General features: G+C 38.7%; 1 long non-coding RNA gene across 1 annotated transcript; it reads left to right on the top strand.

Annotated features, from left to right (window-relative positions):
* Positions 1-7,741: 7,741 nt before the first annotated feature.
* LOC140682412 (uncharacterized) lies at positions 7,742-17,677 on the top strand. The gene is made up of 3 exons (XR_012054115.1): positions 7,742-8,013; positions 14,339-14,593; positions 16,207-17,677. It is a non-coding gene; the product is annotated as an uncharacterized lncRNA (long non-coding RNA).
* Positions 17,678-25,711: the final 8,034 nt, after the last annotated feature.

Raw genomic sequence — 25,711 nt, 5'->3', positions numbered from 1 at the left:
TCACACAGAGCAATCTCATTTTTCCCACCAGCATGGAGAAAGCAGATAGTCACAGAGATCCCTTTCTGTCTGTGATGAACAGCTGCCGGGCTACAGATGTTGGGTTTCATTTGGTGGAGCGCACCATTGTATCCTCTGTGCTGGAAAGGTGCTGAGCTGGGGTTTGATGTGCTGTTGTTAAGTGGCATAGCTCCATTTGCACTTCTTGGAGGTCCAGACAGGCTTCTCTGTCTGGGTTTGTCCTTTTGCTAGCTGAGATCAGTGAACTTAGGTTCATACAGAGAGCACAGACTTTGAAGTTATCTGAGGCAGGTGTCAATGTTATCATCAATAGCACTTCTGACACATGTCTTCAACTGGGATTTTAACTGCATTTTTGCCAATACACAATCCTTTCACTTCCTCTAACTTAGCATAATTACATTACAGGAATTTCAAGGAGTTCTTTGAACCAAGATACAATTAACATCCTTTCAAAGAACATTCCCACCCAGCATTTACCCTAGGTAAACTTCCTTTCTGAATAAACAGTCTGTTTAAGTGTAAATCAGCTTTTGCACTTGTGGAAACAGTTTCCAGTTTCTTCTCAAATACACTTTCACACCAAAACCAGCCTGCAAGGCTTTGCATGTTATAAGGTGCAATTTCAGCTAGAAAGCAGGTAAAAAATGAAGTCAAAGGTTATGAGGACTCAAAGAAAATGAGTCTCTGCCTCTAGATCACTCACCCATGAATTCAAGAAAGAAAAGCTACAGACAATGGATTCCTAGGTAAAAAGATACCAGTGGTCTTCCACCTTTAATCTAAATTTTAAACTGTCCTGAGAAATCCTTGCTGCAAGCTTTGGCTGATTGGAAAACAAACAGCAGCTGTAGAAGACAGATGAAAACCGACCAGAATGAAGCAGACAGGATTATCCTGTCTTCTGTCCACTGCTGAGCAAAAAGGAGACCTCAGCCTCCAGAGCTGTCATTTTAACACCTCTATATAGCACTAAAATATAAGTTAAGAAAAATCCATGTAGTGTTTTAATCACTACACGGTGTCATTTAGGATATCATCTGACATTAGCTAATCATGCACATCCTCTTCACTTTCCTAAGTCAGGCACTGCTACTGAATGGGAGAAGATAAGACCTCCATTTAAAAAATATTTTTAAATTACAATGTTTAATTTCATCATTATTTTTAAGAAATAAAAACCTTTATAAGCCTTTTAAATAACAATCCACAGCCCTGTGGTAATAGGCTGGCAAGTGTAGGTGAGAGTACTGTGCTATAAGAAGCTTTGAAATGTCATAACAAATTCTTTCCTTTCCTTTACATCTAATCATGCTGTGCTCAAGCCATGCAATTTCTAGAGGCAGCCCATTCGTATGCTGTGAACATTTATGGGTTTATACATTATATAGTATTTATTAGAATTTTGATAGAAACCCAAGAGTTCTAATGGTGGAGTTGTCTCACATTTTGCTGAACACACACACAGAAGAGCTTGAACTACTGCCTCTATTTTTTTTTCTCTTGGATTATCAAGGATTAACTTAATGATTTCTATGGGAAAAAGAATTCTTACAAAAGGAAAGAGAAGAATTGGAGACTTTTCATCATATTTAAACAAAAGAAAACATTGCTAATAGCTAAGTAGATGTGATGAAAATATAATTTCCGCAACTTAGAAGTTCAGGTTGATTTTTCCTGAGCCAAATGTTCAGCCTTTAGATGTCTTTGCATTGGAGAGCTTCATCTCTTTTCAGAAATACCTGATGCTATGATTAAAATACAAACTCCTTCAACAAAGGTTTTTTAGTCAAGAAAACACTGTTCAGGGATAACACATAACCACTTATGGATCCATCAAAATACCACTTACCTGTCAAGCTGGGATCACACATTTATTCCTTGACTGCAAGAGAAGGTGGGCACCATTGGCTAATCCATTTCCAGAGTTCAGGGCCTGGAATAAGAAATCTTAATGATTTTTAACTTCTGGGTTTAGTGGTTTACACTACATATTGTGATATTTCTTGTTTGGGTCCAAAGCAATAAAAGTGCTTATAAAGTTCATCCTACATCTGGCAAGTACATGGTAGAGGAGATCTAAATCTGTGTTCCAGAACTAATTCTTTCAAAATGGAGTCAAAGGAGGATTTAATCAAGTAGAGTTAATAAATTCACCAAGCCCTTATGATCACTATGGTCATGCTTTTAGAAAAGATCACAAATCTCAAAGACAGCTGCTCTCAAAAAAAAAAAAAAAAACAAACCCACAGAAAAAAACACAAATAAAGCGGAACAAGCTTAAGCTCCCAGAAATTTGTTTCTTGCTGCGCTAGTCCAGATTGTGTCTGGGGTGAGAAGATACAAAGCACTGGATTCACACTGCTCCAAAATTGAAGGAGAGTAGGGGTGAATCGGGCCATTAAATTTGTAATCAGATCTGCTGACTGTAGTGCTTTTAGTTCTGCTCTGTTTTAAAATAACTGGAATTTTATTTTAAAAGAGAGCATATACCTCAAACAGGCTAGTAATCCTGGGAAGCTACTTGAAAAAGCTAAATGCTCAGATTGTCAGATAATTTCTTAAAAACTTCTATTCAGATTAATCCATTACAAAATCCACATTGGAACATTCCTGGGAGAGATTTCAACCGGTGAACATTTCTTTTCCATTGAGATCAATGTCTTCCAACTTGTTGCATTTGGGAGTGTTTTGGTTGGGTTTTTGTTTGGTTTGTTTGTTTTCCATTTGCACTGACAGATCATACCTGCTGGTGCTTCCTTCCTTCCTTCCCAGGCAAAAAAAAAAAAAAAAGAAAAAAAAAAAGAAAAAAGAAAAAAAAAAAGAAATACCCTAACCTTTCTCAGAATTTATTTAGCCAAAAGGTTCCAATTTTCCAATGAAAGAGAATGGATTTCGTGCTAAAACAAATGTGTGTTCACTTACCTTTGCTTATGCTTGTTTCCACATTCATTTCTTCATTAGAAAAGACATTAAAATATAATTAATATTTTAAATTACTTATACATAGATATATTTACATATGCAGACACACATGAGTTCAGATATGAGATTAAAAAGTTTTTCAATTGCAGACATAACATACATTGGCAAAACTGCCCAAATAAACATCAATAACAAAGAAGTTAGCAAGTCCTTCCTGGGAATAACCTTAAAAAGCACTGCTTTAATCATTTGGTGGTCAACCTTGGAGTGGAGACAGAGAGCATTATGTATTTCCCCCACAGCTATGGAGTCATTTGTCGTGTACATTATGAGTATATGGAAAGGACATTCTTTAAACAAAGGCAGCAGGAAATAAAGTCATCTTCAATCACTGTCATGAATATTCTGCTTAATTGCTGATGGCTTTTTTCACTGCATTGCAATGCCCAGTCTGCTGTCTTGCAGCCAGGCATCTCAACAAATCAAAAGCTACAGTGGGCTTTTACCCTTCTCCAGAGGTCCAGAAACAAGAGCAGAACCTGCCAGGTCAGACCAATAACTGCTGTGAGGAGATGACGGTGCTGCAGGAGGAAACAGATTTCTCCCTGAGAAGGCACAAGACAAATACCCTTCCCACTGATTGAAATGACACATTGCTACATCTTTCTCTTACACATGACTCTTAAAATCACAGCTCATTATCCTTGACCTGTCCTTAATGCTGTAGTAGGGACTGAATAGACTTTTTGACTGCCCTGTTCCCACAGAAAACTTCTGTTTTTTCCTGTCAGAAGCCATATAGCTTTTTAAAGTGTCTACCTTGACAATTCCAAGAAACCTTGTCTGTACCTGCAGAGAGTTCTGCACTTTTAAAAGAAATATCCCCCAGCCTTGACAAGAAGTAAATATATCACCTAAAGCCACCTCTGCTTTTCTCCTGAGTTTGAGATCCAAAAGGAGATCCAGAGTGTGTGGCTGGCTGGCTGTGGAAGTGGTAATTCTGTCCTAATGAGGATAACAGGCAATTCTGGAGGGAATCCAGTCTACAGGGAGAAGGAATCAAATTCAAAGACCATGGTGTTGTTGGTTGCCACATGCTATGGTCTTCCCATTTTAGAAAATTCCATATTCCTTTGAAGCGCTCACAAAAACATCTGTGGATTTGTGGCTTGGTCCTTGTAAAATGTTAACTACTTTATGCCACAGAGCAGGATCTCTCAGCAGAGCCTGTCATCTATTTGAACAAAATGCTGCAAAAGTTTTGAAAAGCTGTCTATCCAAAACTTAGTGAACATAAATAATATATTTCTTCCTGGCCTTGGTCTGTTTTAACATAGCAGAAAAATAGCAGCCTCGCCATTGCTGCTGAGTGCAGCTAATGGTCTTTTTTGTCTAAATTACAGTTGGTCCCTCTAAAAGTGTGTTTCCTGCCAAGTGTGGTTTCACAAAATGCTAAGTCAGAGGAGCTGGGGGGAGGGACCAACAGCAGCAACAGCAGCTGTACACGGGCCCATGGCATTAATGGCACTTCTAAAAGAAGGTTAAGAAACAAGAATGTTACTGGGCAAAAGGTGCAAAACTGGAAGGAAAATAAAATGTACAGCATGGTCATTTACAGTGTATTATTTCCAGAAGGGAATGTCCTATTATAGTTGCTTGATGACATATATATAATATATATATATATATAATATATAGACTAATGCCTTAATATTTAGAGCTAGTCCTTTAAAATATTAATGTGCTTCTTTTGGACTAAGGACTCAGATGCAAGTCACCATGCATCAGCACAGTGGTCTGCCCCAAGAAATTTGAGGCAATTTGCCCCAGTTCAGGGTTCTACATGAGAGACTTAAGTAAGGCAGCTCACTTTATTTTTGCTTGAGGACCCACACATTTGCAGCTATTGTACTCCAGCTGATAAGATGTGGGCTGTTAATTCACGTATTATCCAGTGAACACCAAGTCTGAACAATTGGGAGGGTGTTTGCTGACTTTCTGTCTTCCAGTTAGGGTAAGAGTTGTGTCACCCCATCTACATGGACTGGCCCTCAGCGCTCCCACCCAGAGCCATCTCTGAAAGACAGAAGATGACTGGGCAATGGCAATGATGAGATAAGATGAGATATAGTTTTCCTTTTGCATTTCATATCTGAAAATGGAAATAGAAAAAAGGTAAAATGAGGTGGTGTTAAAAGTAGTTTAAGCAACTCTCAGCGTCTCTGGCCACTTGTCCTTGTTCCCTTTCACCCTCAGTTGTTATGATTGCAAAGCATATGTGGGAGCATAGAATGAACAACATAAGGGATTACATGCATTTGCAAATTAACCCCCACCAAAACTCCTTGTTTTCCACACAGAAAAGTAATTTAGCTCCATGTACAAATTCTGGGGTCAGTGTAACAAATAGGGCAAGAACAAGTGACTGCAGGGCTGTTTCAGTCAGCACAACAATGGAAAAATATTCATGTAACCACAACCACCTTTTTAACTTTCAATGTCTTTTTCTGCTCCAAGCTCTAATTCTAGCAGCCCATGACCTGATCTTTTTTCTACTTAAATAAACTCTAAATTTGCCATTAACCTTGATATAAGTAAGATTGATTCTTGATATGTGAAGGATATGATTTTCCACATTTCTTCAAGGGTAGCATCAAGGAGTACATTGGCATTACTGAGTCCAGCGCCCCTCACTGGCTGCCCTGTAGCAGATAGTTGCTCCCCAAGAAATCAGAGACCAAACTCCACAAGCCCACCCATACCCCGCAGAAGGGCTCCCAGCACCACAGCACCAGAGAGCAAGAACTCAGGTGATCCTGCAGAAGGACACATTACTCTTCTGCAATACGACCCTTTTATTAGGGCAGAAGGTGTGTCCATGCACAGGGTGGGGTCCGGCAGCAACTACTGCCAAATGAGGGCTGTTCTGCCCAAATCCCTCCACAAAAGAAGGGCCATAGAAGCAGAAAGGGAAAGACCACATCAGCAGTCACAGAGAGAGCCTTCATTTACAGTGAAACCACATGTGTAGGATACCAATTCAAAGCAAATAAATACCAACTTGCTTGCAGTTTCACCACAGGCAGGAAGCCATGGCCAAGAGGATGGAGCCTGGCTTAACCCTGCAACCTAACACAACTGCTGAGCAAATTCTTTCTATCTCCATGAAGAAAGTAAGCAGAGCTAGACTTCCTTTTTAGCCTGGTCCGTGTTGCCTCCTGACCTGTTTCTCAACTTTGAAAGGGGTGAGAGGTTTTAGAACAACCTGCTATTTCTGTTTCTTTTTTTTTTTTTTTCTTTTTTCTCTTTCTGCTCCTACTTGAAATGGATTGTTGATGCAGATAAGGGGACACAATTTAAGGGGAAATGCACTCTTTATGTTCTTTTATACATCTTATGTTCTTCTTAAACATCATTTGTGGAACAGAGTCAGCAACACTAACTTGTAAGGATGTTTTAAGAAGCCACTAATTGACACAGATTGACACAGTTAAGGTTCAGCTCTGATGTTAATGGATCCCTTTTGGAGCCAGTTATACAATGAAATAATAAGAACAATTTCTATGACTATTTTCTGTATCATACCTTTTCTTTCAGAGTTGGTAGGTTTTGGTTGGGCTGCTTTTTTTCAGGAGATATATTTGTTGCATTAGCTGACTCTTGGCCCAGATTTTCACTTTTAAAGAATGTCACAATCTAGCAGCCTAAATTTATTCATGCTTGATTTATTTATTTTCTCTTAGGAAACATTTTGCATATCAATGGAAAATACAAGGGTGTTTCTCTCAAACCATTTATTAGAGTAACTGTTAAAGAATGCTGTTCACAGTGCACTGAGGAAGCAAAGGATACAGACATTTTGGGCATTCAAATGTCAGGCTGGACATTTGTGTGCTGCAGGAGCAACCTGTGGGCTTTCTGCTGATCGGCTCAGCTCTATTTTACATGTACTTTTTATCACTACATTTTATTGTTGTTTATAGTAGCTCACTTATACATTCCTTTTCATTCCTTAATATTTTTCCAGATGAAAATCTGCCTGAAGCACTTTATGTACTGATAGATGTTCTCCTTTCTTTTAAGTTTTATTTCACTTTTTTGTAAGAAAACTAAACAAAACTGATAAGCTGGTGTATATAAGGACAACAGAGATACAAACATCTGGAGAGAGAAATGGGACTATGGCTCAGGAAGGCAATTCAAGTTGTACAAACACCAAGCGAAGTGGCCTCAGAGAGACCCTCCAAGATGTGACTACTTGGTAAGCCACTTTGCCTGCTGCTGGCTCCTTTACTTCTCTTTCCTGTCATTTCTATGTCTTCTTCCAGATGTGTCCCTAATTTTTCCTCATATCCTATCACGACAGAAAGGTAACAAGGTGCAGGGTCTCCAAAGTGAGCACACAGATTTATGCTGCTTCACAGTTGTCAATTTTGTTTGAATTGTGTTTTCCTCTGCTGTCCAATTTTCAGCCCATAGCTGCTGAAACAGTTCAGAGGAGCTGACAACTGTGCACTACTCTGTTAACAGGGTGCAAATACTAAGAGGAAAACACCCATTTTTCTACTTCCAAGACTGGAAGGCACATTGATATACATGCAGCCAGCACACTGCTACTCACAGAAACCAGTTACAAATGAACTTTAAATCTCTTTACTGTCTTACTTTTTCCAGAAGTGTTAAAGAGGTATTAGTGTGAGGTCTGGATTATGCAGAGACATTGGAAAAATTATGGCCTCCTAATAGCCCATTTAACATGTTAAATGAGCATAAATAAATGTAGGATTGTGTGTTTCACAAGATTTAATTTTATGCTAGTTTCTGTACTCATCGATTTTCCCCTTTTCTTTCCTTGAAGAGCACCCATAAAGAGAAACCCTATAGGCTCAACTTCGCAACCTCATAAGGATGCATAAGGACAGTTAACTAACTGCTTAAGCCCCGACATTTTCAGCTTTAAGGAAAAGCAGGACTAGAATACCAATGTAAATGGTCATTATTCAAAGCAGCTGCCTCTGGGCATAGCAACTCTGCCTCTCTGCAATGAGCTCCCTCATTAGCTGGCAGGTAGGAAGGGGTGAGGTTGGGAGGAGTGGGCTGACAGGTGACTATTGACTGGTGGAGATGTCTCCCATGGGCTCTTTTGGGAGGTTGGTGAGGGCTGCTGCTGCCTCAGAGGCACTTGAACCTTGAAGTGTTAGAGTTTTGTCTCATCCCGTCTGTGGTCTGGTTGGCACTTCTAGCAATTTTCAGTTAGTAAGAGCAGATAATGGGGAAGGAGCACAAAAGATCCATTTTGAAAAATAAATGTGAAGTTTTAGTCAGAAGGAAGGATTTGAGTAATCATATACTTGTAGAATTTTGAGATGGCTGGGCTTGGTGCAGGGTCAGAGCTCATACCTCCTGTAGTAACATATAATGGTTCATTGTTGACAAAAAAAAATGTTTTGGTTTAGTTTGGTTTGTTTGTTTTTAAGTAACTCAAGATTTTCCCTGGACTGACAAATATATGGGTTTGGCTTGTATCTCAGTAATGCAGATTAATGATTAGTACTACCAGATAACTTCAGTTTACCATAAGTTTAAAATATTTGAAATCTGATTTCTTTTTGAGAAGGATAGCTTGTTAAATACCATGATGCCTTCTTAATATTAAACCTTACAGTGTCTATGCTGAAATCATAGAATCATAGAATTGTTTAGTTCATGCAATTATGTATTCATGGCCAACTCCTAGAATTCCATTATCTTGTTTGACTAGTGCACAAAGTTTCTTAATAGCAAACAACATTTTTTTTTTTATAGCTGGCCCTGCTCTGGAGCATTCCAAAGTCTGATATTTATGGATACAAGAGAGTTTGATGTTGTTCCAGTAACAACCAGGACAACCTCTAGACATAAACCTTTTTTCACAGACTGAGCCACCTGCATGTTATATTTTTGTGTTAACTTTGAAACCAGCAGACAATATATTTTAGGTAATATGTCATTAAATGTAGTACTTTTTCAGATTAATAGTGTTATGCATTCCTCATTTTTATGTTAAGGTTGCCCCATTGATCTTAAGCATGAAGTTAAGGTATACTAGGTCCAAACTGACTCTTGACATTGCAAGATACTTTAAAAAGCCTTGTAACAGCAGCTGAGGCTTTCCCCACAGGTTCTTTCATGCACTGCTCTTGTATAGTAAGAATTAGGTAAATAGAACAACTTCCTTCAGTGATTCAAACATGTGGTAACTGCCCCACATGGGACCGCTGCAAGCTGGCAGAGCAGACTTGCTCCTCCACCATTGCCCACAGGGTCTGATTTCCCTTTTGCCTCCTAAAGATGGAGCATTTTTTTTCTGTGAAAACGAGCTGGCCATAAAGCGCAGCAAGGAAATAAAAGGGTGACAGGATGTACTTTTTGATTGTTGGATAGCTGCATTCATTGCTGTGTTTCAGTGTGGCTCCAAGAAGCATTAGTCAGAAGACTGGTGCTCTAGTCATGGCACTGCCAACTGCATTCATCAGGCCTCCAAAGAGGCAGAGAAAGCTTCAGTCCAGAAGTATTAAACAACCTCCAGACCCACTGCCTCACTAAAATTAATGAGGCAAAGTCATCAGCATGCTCTGGCTGTTCTGCATTGCCCCAGCTACAGAAAGAAGATGTAAAATTAGTCTGATAGGTCAGACAAACACCATTTGAGATTTGTTTAATATTTCTAAAGAAGCACAAGAGGAGCTGGAAGACCAGACCCAGGCTATTTCTAATTCCCTCTCAGAGTCATGATGGTACTTAATTGCTAATGTTGCCAAACATATTGCAAAATGTAGTAATATGGAAACCATGCAAAATAAGAGATCTAGGTTGTTCTCTACCTTAGCCTGCTAATATGAATTATGCTTTATAAAATATGCAATTATGTTTCTGAGCACGGCAGTAAAGCACACTGACCAGTTTTCAAAATCATGCATTACGGGGGCACAAATATTCTTGGTTTTTGAAGGAATTTGACCATAAAATTACCTTTTTCTCAATAAAGAAATGAAAATATTACTTGCTAGAGCCACAAAAGCATTTAGGAGCCATTGCTCAATAAAAATCAATGAGAAATAAGTGTTTAAATGGCTTTGTGGATTCAGCTGGTATGTAAATGACAGAAGTTTCTTCTTCTTCTCGACTCCTTATTACAGATGGAAGACAGCATTGATTGCAGAATCTGTAAAATATCAAGGGGACAAGAGGAAAACCTTCCCATGCTGAGATTTCTGGTATCCATAGCACTAGGGTTATACCTCCTAAGTTATGTAGTTGGAGTTTTGAAACAATTTCTCCTGATTTTCAAAAAGGAATTTGTGCTTTCAGAAGCAAAGCCTTCATCATCTGGTTCCTCAGTTCATTCAAGGGAGCATATGGAAAATACACACATGAATATGTCAAGCAATGGTTTGAAGCAAAAGTAGATGTTACAATTGAAGTAGATGGACAATTGAAATCTTTTATTAAGTTTTCAGACTTTAGGAAGAATTGATCTTCCCTCCCTGAAGTACTTCCAGCCCCTCTGGATTTCAAAATGACTTTTAGATACGTGACTCCATTGTCTTTATTCTCCACACACATATACAATTTACCAACAATTTTATTAAAATGTTATTCACATGAAAAGGAAGAAGAAAATCTCTTTTTATCTGTTCACTTTTTATTTCATACATAGAAAGTAGAAAGCTATGCTTACTAGGTTAGGAAAGACCTCATTAAGTCAAGGCACTGAAATATCTACAGTTTAACCTGTTATGGAAAAGGAGGACAAAATGCATTCACAAATAATATAAGCATCACATCAAAAAGAGGTTGTCAGATAAACTGTCACAAGTGGCCGACAGTGAGCTCTAAGTTTGAGAAAAAACTCTTGAGTAAAGGATATGTTTCTTCCCTCTTAACAATATTATGAAACAAAAAAAAATTCTGAAAGTTTGTGGAATTACACCGATGTGGGATAAGAAAACATCAGATTAATAAAATGCACACTGCATCAGCTCAAACAAGAGATTCCAGATGGATTAGGAATAAAAGCATTTTTAAGCAGACCTCACCCAGATTGCAGGCACATCCTGCCACTGTATCTGTAACATGCCCTGCTCTTTTCAGAAGCCCTTGCAGTGCGCTGCTCCTGTTCCAGATATGAGGGCAGCATCCATCCAGCATTTGGCTAGACCATCAGAGCAGAACCCAGAGCAGCTTCCTGCTGAGCAGACCTGAATAAAATTATCCAGAGGAATTCAGTAAAAATTAGTGATCTTCAGTAAAATTACACAGCAGACACTTGGTAAAAATTAATTGCATAGTCTAGCCTAGAGCACAAAGGAAAGCTGTACCAAATGAACAACAGCAGAGTTTGGCCCGTATTGGAAAGAGTTGATTTTAATGCTGGTCAAAAAATAAGAAGGATGCAGGAAGCGGGGGGTGGGGGGGGAGCCCTAAATTTATTTTGTTACTGATTCCAGCAGGAAATGAAAGCAGATCTTTCTTTTAAGTCCGTTTGTTGAGTCATACTCTTCTGAAATTTTCTTCTTTGTATTTCTGGGAATTATGTGCAGTGCCAGAGTACCTTCTTTTTTAAACAATGTTTTGGATTGCCAAAGTGGTGAGGAATGTGTGCCATGTCACATGGTTTCTGTAATTCCACATAAAGAAGTAGATGAGGCTGGTTTGACTACTGTAGAAGCCTCAATTGAAGGTTCCTTGTGTTTTGTAGCACTATAATCAAAAGGTTCTCTATAATTCAACATCACTAGATTAATGGCTGCTTTGAGAAAGTACAAGGATACAAGTAGAAAACTGAAGAAATTAAATTCAGCAAGACTCTGTAAGACTTTAGTGGGATTATGGAAAACACAAAACTATTCAGGCAGCAGGCTGGGTTGCCTAGAAATGGGGTAATTGTTTAAGGTAGTTAAAAAAAGAAGTCATTTACACTCCTGGGGCCTTTATTGTTAACAGATTGCTTATCTCTTAATTTTCTACCTTTCTCAAAGTGCAGGTGATCTCCACATAGTATAACCAAGTCACATCACTCTGTAAAATAATATTGTTTTGTGCTGTAGATACCCACATTTCTATGGAAAGGGATTCATTTTTTAGAGAATTATAGCCTTTGGAGAGAGAAAAGACCTATTAGGTCATAAAATCTGTACCTCTGCCAGCACAGGATTTATTTCATCGTCTATGTATATTCATTAGTGTTTTGTTCAAGCTGTTTCTCAAAGAAGCAAGGGGACTTCCAGTGCTGAACAAGGGAAACAGAAATGTGGCTGAGTTCATCTCACCAGACAGTCACCCTTTACATGCTCTCTACCTTCACAAGTATTATTATTAAATACACATTTTTCACTTTCAAAAATGCCTCTGTACTAGCCAAATATTGATTACAATTCCATGTTAATTTAAATTAAAAATTAATTCTCTTTCAGACAGCTTTGTGTCTCATATTTAGGCAGAATTGAGGTTACTGAAATTTAGGAAAAGAAAATTATTCTTTTCTGAATTTTTCAGTGTCTCTGAATATGGTAACCAGGATGTAGGGGTTGACAGGTGAAAACTTTGAAGAAAAAGCCATGTACACTATATCAACATAATATAACATTTCACCTGTCTATGTCTTATCTGAATTTCAGATAAATCTGCATTATGGAAATTTATCTTCACTTTTGAAGAGGCTTAAGCCTATGCTCTAGATCAAATGACAAATTGCATATCATTAAAGAGAACCCCAAATAAGTGCTCAAGGTCAAGCATGTATCAAATTGTTGTTAAACGTCCTTAAGGAACATAATAGTTCAATTAAAAGAGAAAGATGTATACAATTTCTTGTTCTCATTCATAAATGCTTTTCAGTATAAGAACCTACTAATTTCCTCTAAATCCAAGTTTCTTCCATGGAATTCAGCTCAACTGTGCAAATATAGAAGGATTTATTAAGAAGCACATACTCATAAACCTCATCAAACAAAATCACATAGAATTTCACATAATTGCATAGCAGACATCAGTCTTACTTTCTGATAGCTGAATTCAACATTATTTTTGCTTTTTTGTAATTTTAAAACAGGCTTTGTATGAATTTCCAAAATTGTTTTGGCAGTTATTTTACTATTGTTCTTACCCATTTGGATGATGATAAAATTAATATCAGTCTTACTGATCTAGTGATAATCAAAATCCCCATGTCCACATTGGCCACTCAAATCGTTTAGAGATTATGGGGGGGGATAATATTGCTAATTTTCTTGGCTCCTTGTCCACAGAAATAAAAGTTTTTTAGCCAGTTTGTTGTGTGATTTGGTCACTTTGTGTTGACCACTCCTGGTATTTAAGCACCTTTCTAAGAAAAAAATCCTGTGCATTAGGATTGAAGAGTGTTGAATTTTTAATTTTTTTTTTTCTGGTGAAAGAAGACCAGAACCTACTGCCATCTTTTGCCACTCTACTTTGCTATTTGGCTTTGTGAGAAAAAAGCAAGCATTACCAATCTCAACCTGACTTTACTGAGTATAATATGAACATATTCAACTATTGAAAAATCTTTTCAGTGGTGCTTGTCAGGGGCCATCTAGAATGACAAGCAGGAAAGAGACTCCTGTGTGTGTGCTCATGTTCAGGAGCATACCATACCTCACGAGTCTGCATGAACTTTCAGCATGCTCTTAAAAAGGTTGCAAGGTTTATAAAGCAGAGGTGCTTCTAGATGGTATCATATTGGCCAGTCACACTGGTGCTGTAATCAACAAAATTGCTCAGCCTGGAGCTCTTTCAGTATAAACAGGAAGGTGGGACTGACAAGGTGTTTTCAAAACCCTCTGCTAGGGAACACATATTCCTGTTATTGAAAAATCAGATCTGTCAAACTTTTGGCTTCCTGCGTGTCTGTATTCTCCCGGGCTTCCAGGGGCAGGTTTCTAGCCAAGATGATGAAGATTGAAGGTAGTTGATTGTCTTCACAATAGCTGGTGGATAGACACTCTGCTGAGGCCTGCCTGTCACATTATTTTTATAGGTTCTGACAACAGCACAGTTGAGTTTATGAAACAGATGATTCATCCTATGTATAGCTTTTTCTACGCCTGAGATATATATACATATGCATTAAAAACATGGTGGGAACTGTTGTCGTGGAATATGACTGCCTAAAGAGAGACAGTAATTCTTCTTGAAGGGGAGAGCCCACAGAACAGAAGCGACACGCTGGCACTCTGAAATGCTGAAATGCCATTCTAATGAGATAAGCAGCATTTAAATTTTGTGCTCCGCTGTATTTTCAACTGCATTATTTTCTGTGCATCTAAAACTTTATTAGCGGTGTAAGGGTTTGTCTGGGAGTAATGTCTGTTTATTTGTACACTTTTTACAGAAAGAAACATGTTCGAAAGCCCTGAAAGTCTGTTCTTTGGTTGAGTGATGGTCATGTGGGTTTTACAATCGAATTGTAAGGACAGGAGGACAGGAAGAATACAAGTGACAAATAGAAGAATCTCTCTGCCAGCAGGGAAGAAGAGCTGTAATGAGCAAAACTCCCAACTTGATCTAATTTAGAGCCAAGCAGAGCTTCAAGAATGTGTGGGAATTAATCTTTTTATTTATCCAGAATGAAGGAGGAGAATTAAGGGTAAGCGGAATAGCACTGAAATGGACAGAATTGTATTCCCCCCTGAAAAACATTGCATCTAAGTGCCTGACAGCTAAAGTTCATAAGTGCAACAGCATATTTTTAAGAAACTGTAAGAAACTGTTTGTTCTTTCCAGATGGGGGATGGGAAAGGGGGTCTGAATTTGACCAATAATGTGATCATTGTTGAAAATCTACAGTAGAACGAGAAATGAATGCAGAATTTAGTCTTTAAAAAATAGGAAAATAGAAAAGTAAAAAAAAGAAGAAAAGAGTAATGAGTTTTCCTGACTTAGGCCCCAGCTAAACAAAATGTCTAATCAGAGAGCTAAGGATTTGCAGTGTTTGGCCTCTCAGCTTGAAAAGATGTGATCAGCATGCTAGCACGGTTATGGTTTCTGCTCATCTGGGTTTCTACAGCTTCCAAACAGCCATATCAAAACTCCACTTGTCTGCTCAAGCAATTCAGTTTCAGCCTAAATAAAATTAAATATATGAATGACTCATAGAAATAATTCCATGTTGGGAATCTCATAATGTCACTACTGTTCTTTGATATAAGCCAGGTCACATAGTTGGACTTAGCTTGCATATAAACTTATTCCTATAGTTGCTGGCTTTTTGCGCTCATGCATTTTATGCCCCCTTCTCCACAAACTTGTTTCATCTTTCCTTTTGGCGGCTTGCCAGTATAGTAGCCAGATCCCCTATTATAAGCCAATTAATCCCCTCTTGATGAATTTGAGTCATTTGTATTTTATTGTACACAGTACGGAAATAGATCATGGCAAAATGTCATATAAATAGGGCACGGGTTACTCAAGTATAAAGGCTTTTTTGTCCTCTACTAGATGCACATTTATCATTTCAAATTAAAATAACCAACATCCTGATACAGTAACCTTTTCCATTGTGTTTGAAAAGCTTTTTAATATTTTTTCCCCATCAAAATGCTAACAGTGCAATTTGCCATGTTTTGGCTTAGAAACATAGAGATGAGATGTAGAGTTACTATACTGTGTAGTTCTTTACAACTAGAAGTAATGTTTAGTAGTGGTATAATAGTCTGCAAGCAATTTAAAAAGGCAATAGTCTCCAAGGAGGTTTCTGCATACCTGTGGCCTCTGCCCAGAGAAGAGCAGGTTTGCTCCTATTAACGACACACCAGGAGAGTTGTATGCTTTCAACAAGGCAGGGGCATGTGTGTGAACCACAGCCAGAAAACATTTTAATTGGATGCCCACAATGGATGGTCAAATCTACCTGTGCTTAAAGCGGATACTTAAATCCAGCTGAATTTACTGACACTGCTCGGCGAGGTAAACAGGGTGTTCAAGCACAGCTGAGCTGAAGACTTTGGCCTCCTTAGAGAACAGTCCCACACTGTGACTGAAGTGAAAAATGGTCCCCAATGCCTGAAAGACAGATTTTGCTCTATCTTTTTTTTCTTCCTTCCTTCCTTCCTTCCTTCCTTCTATTCCCCTTCATGTTGCTTCACTAGCTATTTACCCTCTCCCATCCATCTCACTAGATTCAGTGATTGGCTGATCCCTAGGAAAATTTCTTCAGTTTGCTTTACAAATAAAAAATTCCATATACACTTTTTTTCCCAGGTTGTGCTCTGCCATTTTATTTTGTTGAGGTGCTGTGTTGAGATCCATCACCAAAGCCAGTACAAAGTGGGTAACCAGGAGCAAGAGCAGAAGAAAGCTTGGAGGAAAGGTAGGGTCTTCACCCTAATAGCAGCTGCTCTTAGTTCTTACCAGGTTGCATTAGGTACTCTTTAAAAAACTTACATGACTTCTGAAATTGCAACATCATGCCATCTCTTTAAATGCACTTGTATCCATAAGGGCATTGGCTGAACTGATATTGTTAAGTCCAGTTCCAGTTATAAAACCCTGCAAAGGCATTTCCTTGCATAATATTATTATGATGCCTAGATGCTTTGCTCAAAAGTCAAAAGGAATTAAAGCTCTGTTACACAGCAAAACTGTGTACCCAATTAGAATACATAAATGGTGCAGACAGAAATGTCTGTATGTTTAAGAATAAGAAGGATTTAACTTTTAACCAACCTTAGAACACATCCTTGTATGTATCCTTTACTTGTTAATCTGATTTTATTTAGTTCTAAAAAGGGGCTTTGCATGCTAATTCAGATTAATTGGGTCTGACTGCATGTAATTAAAAATTAGTAAAACAAAGGCAGACCCTAAATCAGTTCTTAAAGAACATCTTCCTTCAACTACAAAAGATTAGACTTTATGCATGAGTAGCTCTGAAAGGAAAAACAGTTATTATTGAAGAGTATGCTAACATTTTGTCATTAAAAAATGAAGCACGTTTGCCTAACAAAATTAAATGATCCAGACAATAAAGCACATTTGCTGAGATCAAGAATGATAAAACTAACAGTAGAGTAAAATCCAATGCAAAAAATATTAAAGCCCATTACTGCAATGAGCTTTTGGCAAAGGACCTCTGTGCAATAGAGGTCATATAACATTTCAGTGTTTGCACTGGATATAACCCAGGGAATTAATTCCAAACTTACAGTGGAAAAATTCTTGGTATTTTTGTGTGCTTCAAAAACAATGCAACCTGCACCTTAAATTTGATTAAAATTAGGACATTTTCCTTAATTAAATGTCTTCTTTTTGAATCCAATTGATTTAATTTATTAATTGCATTTTTCTAATCCATTTTGAATTTGAGAAGCCTTTTTCACCCAGTTTAGTTTACTGCAGCTGGAGACTAATATCACAGCAAAATATTAGAATTTCCAAAGCTTCTTTATAGTTTCTTTAGATTTATTTTTACGAAAGAGAATATTTGGAATTCTTACCAAAAGAAAAAAAAAATTGCAAATATCTTTAAAACAAAAAACTTCTTTACAGGGACAATGAAATGACCAGAGCAGACCCACAACAGTTTCTTTCACAGCTAAAGTCATGTCCTTGGTTATTTTATGTAAAAGGAGAAGAGGAAGGTTAAAATTCAACTCTGTCTCCAAAACCAGGCCTTCTTCTGCCCTTTTCAAGTCCCATTTGTGTTACTAAACATCTTTCAAAGGAGTCTTCAGCCTGCAAATAAGAATTCCCCTGCTCCCCCCATCTCCGTGCAGGTATCAGGGCCAGAAACATCAGCCCTGGCAGCTGCTCTTACAGCTACACTGAGGTTAAGATCATATTGCCAAGGGAAGTGTTCCTCTGGGACCTGAATATAAACCATGTGGATATTATGGCCCATCTAGTATAATCTCCAGGAGTGATGAACTTGGGTGCATTGACTTGCAGTGGTGCCTCCTCAGCAAATGAAGAAGCTCTCTGGTGAAGGGTAGAACACTTGGCAGTGGCCTCCAGCAGCTGGCATTTATTTGCCACAGCTGGGAAGGATGTTGCCCACTAATTCTCTTCCCGAGAGGGGGAAGAGAGGGAAGAGAGGCAGTTACAAGTAGGGAAGAGAGGCAGTTACTACATCATCCTTTGAGAAGAGTGTAGGCTTTTTTCCTATAATAGATATCTATCGATGCTAAAAGTCCCGCGTTTTCACAAAAAAAAAAATGGAATTCAATATATTGAATTCTTCATGAGGGTATCCAGTCTGGAAAAGTCTTATTTACTTCTTTGGAGTCAGTGTTTTAAGATGAACACTGTCTTGTCCATGTTACTTTCCAATTATTAATGGCTGCTGCAATCATTTGTCTAACAAAGGATTTCAGAATGCGACACAGTTACAGTTGCACATATGTTAAAATATAGAGCTTAAATTTATCTCAGGACACATAAGACATCCTCTGGGAAAGCTGCACAATGCAACCATGCTTTCTATTTTCGGCAATAATTAAACTGTACTATGAAGAGTTATTAGACTAAATGACACTGTAAACCCCAAAAGCAAAATATCTAACATCACAATATGATGTTCTTAGTCCTGTCTCATACCTCATTCTTTTCAGCTCTACTGCAAATGAAAATTAGAGTCAATGGAAGCTAAAAAGGTATTTTATGCATGGAATAACATATCAACTCAGTGAGAAAATAAATACTGTTTACCTTTTTCTGTTTAAAAATGTAAATTTTTCCTGCTGCACAAATTTGTAAAGTAAAATTAGTCAGTACTTATACATCTCTCATGTTTATCTTCTAAATCAACAGTGATAAAACCAGAATTTTGAGAGTAATTGAGTATATAATAGGAAAATCCCTTTGTCACTTACATTAACACAGTGCAGTGAAGTCCAAAATATAAAAATATAAAGTATGATTCTGACAATAGTCACTTGAAAGATAAACTTATCATGGACTATATATCTTCTTTTAAATAATGCATCACACACTTTTCTGAACCACTGCAGTTCCTTCTCAAGGTGTTGTAAAAGCTGAACAACCTGAAGCATATTTATACAGATTAAGTGGTTTCTAATACTCCAAAGAGCACTTAATCTGCATGAATGTGCTCCGTGTTGCTATGTGCTTCTAAAGCCTGAACAAGGAGCCTAAGTGATTCTGAAAGTCTGCTGCACATTCCTGTTTTGATAAGGCAAACAAAGGCAAAAATGGAAGAAATATGTTAATTGGCCCTGGCAAGCAAGACAAGCAATTGGCAATCAGAGGCTTTCCAGCCTGAGCTTCTTATTTTCCAGCCATGTCCTTAAAATGTCTCAAATTATACTAATAATGCAAGTTATTATGCTAATATAGACTCAAAAATGGGATAATGCTGGAAATGATGTATCCTTGATAAAAACGTTCCATAATCACCATGACTAATGTTTATTAAAATGCTGCCCTAGAAACTGAAGCAAAGGCCAGCTGGTTTACCTTAAGGCTTCTGCTGTGGCATTTTTCAAATATTCTGTGTTTATCGCTTTTTCTAGCAGACCATCTAAATGAGAAAACAGTGGTAAAACACTTGGCAAAAAAACCTTCAGATTCTGACACCTTCCTCTGGCAGAGCCATGAAATGGTTATTCAATAGACAGCTAACATATCTATAAGGTATGCTGAAAGTGAAATGCACATAGAGAGAATTTCAACATAAAACCAACTGACTTGTATATCAGTTCCACACTTTGCCCAGTGTTGACTAAAATAAGGGGAAGAAATTACAACAGCAGAATTAGCACAAAACTGATTGCTCTTCCTGACTAACATGGTGGGACAGAGTCAGTGGTGTGTTTTGTTGCAGATGTCCTTCCTCTACCACTGTTTGAGTTAAGGGCACAAGAAATGTCTTGTGGCGAGCAGAGGAAGATATTCTCCTACTCTATTTGCTTGTGGGACATGAAGAGACTTGGTGGTAGGTAGGTTCTGAAGGCACTATGAAAATTTTGGCATATATGAAAAATTTTAGTTATGTAAGCCAGGCTGCTATGGAGGGTAACTTTGAAATACTTTCAGAATGAGTTGTACTGTCAGCAAGGTTCACTGTTTAAGTTTCATCCAAAATAAATGCAAAGGCACCAGCAATTTTTTTGTTGTTGCTTTTCTCTATGCAAAGTAATAGTGTGTGGGATCTTGTAGAACATGTAACAAATATTCAGTACAAACTACTTTTCCAGCAACTGGGTCCCAGAGCTGTATAAATATATCCAGAAAGCAGTGCCCAAGGCTTTAAGAGTATGTGAAATGAAAAGGATACATCTGTCAGCTGGTGTGTAGCACAGGAGGCAAACTGCTGAGTGAATTGGCAAGGGAGAACAGAGGATGATAATGAAGACAGCACTAAAGTCACTGGAAGAGATGGAAGGTAACATTTTGCTGGTCTTCAGTTCAGCATGGTTCAGAGCGTTGGATCTTTTGGAATAGTTCATTGATTCCTAAGGCAAAAAGGTACTTTCTTCACAAAGTATTCGCCCCAGATATCTTCTACTGACACCTGTCCTGAGAGACAGAAACAGTTTTCCAAGCTAATAAACAATTCACAAAGTGCTTGCCACAGTAGAGTAAGGAGTCTTTGGGGTTCATAAAGGACTAAAGTAATAGCTGTAGACGAAAGAAAAAGTGAAAGATAAATGATGTGTGGCTCAAAGTTGCCATTTCTTTTTCTTGTTTATATTTTCTGTAAGTTTATTTACTGTAATCCTAAAACAGCACAATAAGCTGACCCCAGCCTCAGGGGGAAAGGGAGGTCTGCCATAATATATTTGGAAGGGAAAGCTACAAGTCAAGAAAATACAGGCAAATAAATAGATGCTTCCACCCAAACAGGCTACAATACTGAATAATTTACACAAATACATTTATGATTCCAACTGTTCAGAAACCACCATATTGAACAAGTTCTTTGTATGCATAGGGATAGGATGTTTTTATCCTGACACCTTAAAATGTTAGAGGTAATAAAATCAGTACAATGTGCAAAGCATGACACATACCAAACTGCTTCTTCCTCACATTTGTCACTTTAATGAAGCCATAAAACTTGGGCATGCCGTGAGGATGGAGGAATCAGCGGTGTTTGGGGTTTTTTAATACTTGAGTGGAATGTGGCTATTTTGTCATGAGACTGGATAGGTTTATAGGTGGAGCAGAACAGACAGATCTCCACCCTTTTAGGTTATTCAAAAGTTGGATATTAGGATAAAATTCAGAGCTGTAAAAGAGTTTTCCCTACAATCATTAGTACCCTCTTAATATTGTTGCTTGAAAGTTTTAATATCCATCTGACATGACCCAGAAATTTAAGTCTGCAGGACAGCCAATTCCTAGTAAAACCTTTGGCTTTTGAAAAAGCAAGCCTAAAAGGACCAGTGCCATTGCACTGCATTTTATTTGCATGCTGTAGGATGGTTTCTTCTGCATTTCACCACACACTGGCTCCAAAAGAAATTAGACCATATGGTGAGAAATTTGCCCATGTGTGCAGTTTACCAACTTTGCCCCTAACAGGTGTGGCTATCACAGCAGGAATGGACTAATGGGATTTTAGTCACTCAGCTGTTTGTCTGCTGTGAAAGGGCACCCTCCCTCATTACCAGTCTCCATCACTCCATCCTTCAGACAGCTGAATGGCTAAGTGCAGCATGTTGCCTGATGTTTGCCCATCTCTTCTATGCCATCACTAGGTTACTTTTTGACCTGGTCTTTTCAGACAGCTGTTTGCAGCTACCCCATTATTCCTATCCTTCCTGCCTTCAAAATGTACCAGACGCAACTTCTGCAGGACCATGCTTCAGCTCCATTAACACCGCCCACCTCCACAAGCTCTGGGACTGCTACCTGTTTTCCAGTGGTGCAAACACCATGATTTTCCTTCCAGTGGGCTGTCAGGGCCAAGGAGTCGGGTCCTACCAGATCCCAGCAGAACTTGAACTTTCTTTTTAGGTGCTTAAGATCAGCAGTGGACACAGGGAGCAGGAGGTCCTCGTACAGCAGCGAAGGATCTCATTGTCTCTTCTCTTTGTGTGCACCTCTCTTAACCCTGGGAAGAGATCACAGCACAAAAGGTGTTCAAAGCAACAAGAGTGCTGAGTTCACCAGTATTTTCTTAGCGTAGTTTTGTAGGTACTAATTTTTCCAAAAATTCCCCTTTCTTCTTCTCTTACCTTGCCCTTCTGGTTGAAGCTCTGCCAAGCTAATGAATCTAACAAAAGCAGGAAAAGCAACATAATAATCCAACCAAGACAAAGCAGTTTTAAATTATTACAGGCAGTTCCAAATTCAATCTGCTGTTGTCCTGGTGACTGACTGGGAAGCAACAATATTTTTTTTGTTTCTTCTTAGGCTGCAAGATGTCATCCACAACTGTCTTCACTCTCCCCCTTCCCCAGCCTTCCTTTTCTAGCCCTTGATATTTCTCCTTTCTCTCAACTCGTTTTCTAATGATATAGCTTTGGAGTTAAGTAATCCTTCAACTTTCAGTGCTATCTGCTACTGTACCTTTTTCTTCATTGTTTCATTTCTTTTAAGGAAAGCTCAGAGGCGCTGGACCCTTAGTCCTCTGAAGAGTTCCCTGCTCCCTGCAATTCCTGCATTTCCTTTTTTACATGCTGTCATGCAGCCCTGTGTGACATCAACTCAGACCAGGAGCCAGTACACCACTTTGTCACCCTGCTGCTTTGTGCTCCTTTGACTCCTTTCTGCCAGGCACACCGGTATTTCTACTGTCGATCTCTGACTCAGAGCAAACGAATAATGAAGCTGACCTCATCTCAGAAAATAAAGCAGTCTTTTACCTGGACACATGGTAGCAAAGGGGCTCAGGACTCCCCTTCACCTTAGCTTCTCCAATTCACTGCTTCTTTGCTCTCTCTCTTTAATTTTCACTCATCCTGTGCAAAGAAGAAATTTTCTAATATATATTTTTCAGAATCCAAACTTATTTATTTTGTTACTTTCCTTCTCTTCTATCTAAGAAATTTTTTTAAGTTTTTATGTTTCCTGTAGAACACATAGAAGTGAGGCAGTTTGCATGTTCACCAGTTGTAAGAGCAATGATGGCCACTAATATCACATATTTACTTAAACTGTGTCAGTACTCTGTCTTCCATCAAGAGGGAGTATAGAAATTTGTCTAGACAAAGCATATATCAAGTATGAAAAACTGCAAATTGAGAATGTGTGCACATTTGATGCCACAATATGTTAGAGTAAGGTGTTTATAAAAGCAAATAGAAATAAATAATTCCTGTTGACCTACTTAGCTGCCTTGTTTCTTCCAAAAATTTCCTCTTTCAAAAGTGAAAGCACTATCCAAGAGTATTAAACACACTACATTTAGGAATTAGCTGGAATGGTGGTGTAACACTCCTGTAAGGCAACATTTCTAAAGTTTGACACAAAGATGGCACAATGTTCTTTATAAAAGAGGGCTGGGCAGATGTTTGGTTCAAATTGTCCATTGCAATAGGATCTCAGTACCATGTGTTAAGGCAACCCCCCCCCCCAAAAAAACCCAAACAAACAAACAAACAAACAAACAAAAACACCCACAAGAGCAAGAGTAAATTTCTTGGAAGCTCACATCTAGGATTTTAAAATGTCTGATTCCAAAAATTAGTTGTACAGCTATAGGTGATTGCTCACATTAAACAAAGAGAAATTGTGAAGATGGCTAGAATTCAATTCAGCTAAGTAAATACTTGTAATACAGCTATATATGGAATAAATTTTTCTTTAAAATTCTCCTGAAATATGTGTTTGCTTGAACACATATCAAATTTACATCTGAGATCAGAGAAAGACCCAAGAAAGTTATGCCAGTCATATTCTTGGCAGCCATCAATAGAGTAATGCAGTCAAATATGGTATAAATTTCTTATTAACACATTGTACATTTTGCTCCTCTTGCCTCACCCACGGCCATGCAAACAGGAGTGGGTGGTGGCTGGTGACAGTTTGTCCCCAGGCAGGGCCAACAGGTGGCTCTTACACACCCAACAGCACTGAATGTGTCAGAGACAGAGGGGTAATCACCACCAGGAAGAAACAAATGCAGGAGAGGACTCCTTCAGCTAGTATAACACACAAGGTGTCAGAGAAGAGCAGGAGGAATCCTACGGCCTTGGTGGCCATAGCACGAAACACATCTGTGAGCAGAGGATCCAAAAAGAGGCTGGCAAAATGACAAAGAAGGGAAAAAAGCCAAGGAGCTGCATCCAAGAAAGACGGCAAAAAACTAGATGGAGAATCAAGAAGACATTTGCTGTCATGATGTCAACAATTAATGGCACACTCTGCTAATATTACTCTGCTAATAGCTTTTTGCTCAGCAACAGTGAGATTTAAAATGGTTTTGAGAATTCCCATCTACCTTCCTTTCCTACTGCTATTTTTCCATGCCACACCCTTACTTTTCTGGACACTGTTGCTTCTTGAACCCTAAATAGAGGAGTTGCTTCCACTTGAAAACTTAACTAGCATAAATGATAGTGAAAAGAAAGGCTGTTGTGGAATAAATGAAGAGGTGACAATTGCTCAAGACAGCACTATTGGAATGTGAACTTTGCCATTCTGTCCTGTGTACCTTCACAGTTACACTTCTTCCCCCAATACTGCTATGTTCTGCTCTAACCCCTTGAAAAACTGAAATAGAAGGGTATAATCAAATGACTCACCCCTCCTGCCTGCCCAGGACCCACATGCCCTCAAATGAGGGCAGGCTGGGCTACTCAGGGAGCCCAGAGAGACAGACACCCACTTTTCAGGCATCTGAGACCAGCTCTGCTGATTGCTTCCCCTCAGTCAGAAATCTGATTCAAAAGGACAAGCTGGAAAATTAGATGGAATAGCCTGATGTTCCCCTCTGCGCAGACACATTGCTTCAAAAACAGAGATGAAAGGCAGCCTCACCTTCCTGCTTCCCTCCCCAGGGCCACCTAACCAAGGGGCTGGTTGTTAATATAATCTTTGGGAAACTGGGGTCCTTAAAAACACATATTAAAAATTAAATGGCCTGAACCACATTTTGGAAAGTGCCCTCTACAGCTGATACAGATTGGTGTACTTCAAGACCACTTTCAAATAGAATGCAGTAGCTGTTCCTGATTTTGGGATTGCAGGTGGGCCACATGCCTTAACTGGGTGCCCACAAAGACAGATGCTGGAAGCTGAAAAGGAAGCAGACTTGCTCCAGAGAGATAACACATTAAGAAAGACCACAGAAGCCACAAAATTCACCCCTGTTGCCTATTGCACATCATGGTTTAACCCCAGCTGGCAAATAAGTACCACACAGCCACTCACTCCAACCCCATTCCCTGGTGGAGAGAAGAATAAGAAAGAAAAGGTAAACTTTGTGGGTTGTGATAGGAGCAGTTTCAAAATTGAAACAAAATAGAATATAACAACAGCAGCAGTAATAATAATATGATAATAATAATAATAATAATAATAATAATAATAATAATAGCTATTAAAAGGAGATAGAGGAACAAAACCCAAAAAAGGTAATGCACAGTACAACTGCTCACCACCTGCTGAGAGATGTCCAGCCCATCCCTGAAAAGTGATGAGTCCATTCCAGCCAACTTCCCAAATTTATATACTGGGCATTGCATTTCACAGTGTGGCATATCCTTTGGCCAGTTCAGGGCAGCAGTCCTGGCCATGCTCCCTCCCAGCTCCTTGTGCACTTGCTTTCTGGCAGAACAGGGGAAATCACAAAGTCTGT

The sequence above is a fragment of the Taeniopygia guttata genome, chromosome 2, assembly GCF_048771995.1.
Source record: "Taeniopygia guttata chromosome 2, bTaeGut7.mat, whole genome shotgun sequence".
Taxonomy (NCBI): Eukaryota; Metazoa; Chordata; class Aves; order Passeriformes; family Estrildidae; genus Taeniopygia; species Taeniopygia guttata.
The sequence above is the reverse complement of the archived record's forward strand: the minus strand, read 5'-3'. Positions and strand labels throughout refer to the sequence as shown.